We start from the raw sequence: 4,375 nt of genomic DNA on the forward strand, positions 1-4,375 counted from the left end.
AATTAAAAAAGAATCAAATAAGATGAGTTACTGTATGGTTAGACACCTAACAGCATTCTGCCAAGAGAGGTGGGTAATACATACATCTTTGTATTAGAGTTACTGGAAACAGAAGCAAAGATTGTCACTGACATGGCACAATGGAATGATTTATTCACAGGAGACTATCATCTAAATTTTATGGACTGAAATTCCTTTTCTAAACCATTCTGTATTGTTTTATTTTGTGTTGTCAAGTCTTGAGGCTTAAGAATAATATGACGTATGTTTCTGATACTAAATGTAATAGACATTGAGGTGGATTGCCCTGTGTTTGAGAACTGAGTATTCAAACTACAAATTGGATTCCAGATTCCATTAGCCATAGCCAATGGGAAAGACTTTAATTCTTGCTCCATACTGGGCCACTCTTTTTATCTTTCAATTGGAATACAGCTTTTAAAAAGATTTATTGGCTAAAAATCACAATGTCCTTGGGTCTCTTAGCAACATACTCAGTTCCAAAGTCCAAAAATGTCAAAAGTATTTGGGAACTTCTATCTAACCTTAAAAAAATTTAGGGTTACCTCTTCAGAAAGGGGAATGTTAAAGTAGCGCTGGAGAGATGGCTCAGCAGTTAAGAACACTGACTGTTTTTATAGAAGACCTGGGTTCAAATCCCAGCACCCACATGGCAACTAACAACTGTCCGTAACTCCCGTTTCAGGGGATCCGACAGCCTCTTCTGTCCTCTGCGGGCATTGCACAACACGGGTGCATTTACCTACATGCTGGCAATACATGCGTACACATAAAGTAAAAATAATAAATAAAATATTAAAAAAAATCATTTATAAAAAAATAAAATAAGAAAAAGTACACGAAGTTGTCAGAAAAAAGTGACGGGGAGATATGGGAGGAGTTGGAGGGGAGGGAGTGGGCACGGATTTGATCAAAACACCTTATATGCCTGTATGAAATTCCCAATATTTAAAAAAACCCAAAATGCAGACACATTGAAAAAAAAAGATTTATTTAAGCAAGTAATATTATGTAATCATTTCAAAATAAATTAAAGCTGCATGTAAGGTTGGCTGTTTTGAGTGACATAAACTGAAGTTCAACATGCAGCGTGGACGTAATTGTGACACGGTTTCCATGAGATTTCCCTGGATTTCTGTTCCAACAAACGGGCCTCAGAAAATAATGGTAACTTTGGAATCAGTTACAGTGGTAGGATGCCAGATGACAAGCTCTTCCTGTAGTTAGCAAAGAGTGAGATAAGGTTCAAGGAACCTGGGTGTGCAATGAAGTTGTCTGATCCATGCTGATGGATACAGAGATGATTGGCTGGAGCACTGCTTTTCCCCTGTAAGAACCAGACTTGTCCCCAACTCCAATCAAGTCCATACCCACTTACACACAGGGGCCTTCATTCTGCAGCAAGAGCAAAATGAAAGTGGGCACATGGTGACATTCTATGCCCCAGGACCATTGGAAGGGTAGAAGATAGCAGCACTTATTTCTTGCTGCCCCATGCCAAGCACTTTCCTTTGGAATCAACACCATTACTTTCCTCTACAAATTTACTGGACTTTGATTTTAATTTGGATCTCTTAACTCTTTGTCGGCCTTCACAGCATCTTGGTCACCTTTATTACCTCTTACAAAGAAGCCCATAACTTCTTAGTATGCAGCTAGCACTCTTCCTCCATTTCCAATGTGGCATAAATATTTTACTGTGGATTCTTGAGTGCTGGAAAAATGGTGAAGGGAATGATTAAAGTTCAAGAGTGCAACGTCAATTTGCCTTTTTATACCGAAATGTGTCATTTATTTAGTTTAGTCTACTAACCATATCAAACTGGATTTTTAAAAAACAAATAAAAAATTGGCTTCATTTTAATGTGTATGACTATTTTTCCCATATGTATGTAGGTGAATCATGTGTGTGCAATGCCCACGGAGGCCAGAAGAGCATGTCAGCTCCCCCAGTACTGGAGTCATGGATGGTTGTTAAGCCTCCACGTGGTGCTGGGAACTGAACATGGGTCCTCTGAAAGAGCAACCAATGCTTCTAACAGCTGAGTCGTTTCTCTAACCCCATATAAAACTTTCAATGAGTCGGCTGTGTAATCATGGGTGATGAATTGGGCGGAGATTAAAGACAAATGTCCTTGCTACATGAAGACCACTAATTCAATCTGAATTTTAAGTTAAAAAGGTGCTTTTTATGTTTGTTCATTTGTTCGTTATGGTGTCTTGTCATGAAGTCCAGGCTGGCATCAAACTTGCTCTCCTCCTTTGCAGACTCCAGAGCGCTGGGATTGTGGGCATGTGCTATCACAGGAGGCAAAAGGGGCTTAGTTCCTTAAATTGCCATCACCGCTCCTACTTCATGATTCTGTGGTTTCTGGAAGTATGTTTAACAGAGGCATCTCATTAGGAGTTTATTTCACTGCTATTTGAATTATTAGCCTTCATGTATTGTGTACATGTGTATAGTGCACTTCATGTATGTGTAGTAAGCCTCATAATTGCATCCACTTATTACATAAGAGTAATTAACCTACATATTAAAAAGTGTGTTTTAAATATAAAAGGAAAGTCCCTTCCTCTGAAATTTAAGCAGACTCAAGCATTAACAACCTATGCGCACCCACCTGCTTATTGGTCACTGACAATTGTTCGTTAACAGTATTTAATGCTGTATTTTAGGGATCATTGCTCCTTGATGTTCGTGATGAGTAGTGTTAGGTTCTGCTACTCAGCATTTAGGACTCATCAGGACTGTTACTCTCAGCTTGATGTTAGCTACTTTTACCTCCTGGACACTTAGGATACCAAAGACATTTTTTAAGAATTTTACAAAGGTATTATGATATCATGGCTAGGAAAAGGATGTTTATGAAGGTAATTATTCAACAAAATACTTGAAACTCTGAATTGCTTGTGAGGAAGCTCCATTTTCCTAAGAAAGTCATGAGCACTTTATCTATGAAAGGAGCACTACTGTACTGATGCTTCATTTATTACTTTGCACCAAAACAAGGCATGTAAAACAGTCAAATGCGCAAAATGTCCTTTAAATTTGTGTGAAAGATGAGATCAAATATATTAATGGAACTGAACAGCTAGTTAGTTCAATTTCTTAATTAAGTCCAAAGAAGCTATATTTTCCCACTCTGGCTTTTCCTCTCCTTCTCTGACATTCCTTCCCCTCACCCCTGCTTTCCACCATCAGCTGCTTGCTGACCTCCACTGCGGAACCTGCCTGCTTTCTTGGTCCCTAGCGCAAAGGCATGGCTATCTCTCTTCTTCTTCACCAGAATTTTCAGCTTGCCTCTCCTGTTGTTTTTCTCTCAAATTATGATACAATTGTCCTCAAGCTTCCTTCTGAGTTTGTTTTAAAATTAATTTACTAATGAGATTAAGAACCTAAAAGGGAACCTCATATTTCCTGGTAACATTATGTGTCTGTCTAGACACTCTACAACTACCTTAGGGCTTGATCCACATATTTACATATTTATTAGAATTTGCAAATGCTGTATATTGTCATGGAATTAATGTACTTTCTCAAAGTTCTGAATAATTGTGAAGTAAAGTTCCTAGAGAGAAGCTGTGACTCCAAAGTTTGATTGAATGATTAGAACTTCAGTGGTGTGGAGAGGCTGGAATGTTGCAAGTCCAGAGCCAAATTACCTTGGGCCATCTTAAGTCCTCTTAATAGCCATTTGTTACACATTTCTGTATGTGACCCAATATCCTTGTGACTATTAGGTAAACCCTTTGGAATGTATGACAGACACCCAGTTTCCACCAACCCATAAGCTAGCAATGCTGTCAGATAGCATGAGTCCTATATGAGATTTTCCAACTTTGCTATAACTTTTCTACATGTTTCCATCCATGCATTTGAAAAGTGGCTTGATTTATTACTTTTTTTGTTCTGTTGCAATAAAATCATCATAGAACTTCATCAAACTGTTGCCATATTGGAACATGGAATCTGGGGTAACCTAAATCTGTGTTCCTGGGTCATGAGCTCTTATAAGAATAAACTATCTCTTTTTTAAAAATTATTTATTTAATAACCACATACATTTAATAACCACACACAAGCATTTCATTACAATAGCATTGACATATTCAATAACAATTTCCAGAGCTAAGACGCAACTCTTTCAGAATTGGCTGTAAATTTTTGGGTTTACAGTTGAATTAATACAGTTATACAATATTGTACTCAGTATAAACCTATAAGACATAAAATTGAATGAGGTTTTAACCTTTAAAAAAAATCTCCATTTCATTAAAATACACAGTTTCATACAGAAAAATTCATTCTTTTTTTTTTGGTCTTTTTGAGACAGGGTCTCCCTGTAGTCCCGGC

Source organism: Nannospalax galili, unplaced genomic scaffold (genome assembly GCF_000622305.1).
Source record: "Nannospalax galili isolate Female #2095 unplaced genomic scaffold, S.galili_v1.0 scaffold135, whole genome shotgun sequence".
Classification (NCBI taxonomy): Eukaryota; Metazoa; Chordata; class Mammalia; order Rodentia; family Spalacidae; genus Nannospalax; species Nannospalax galili.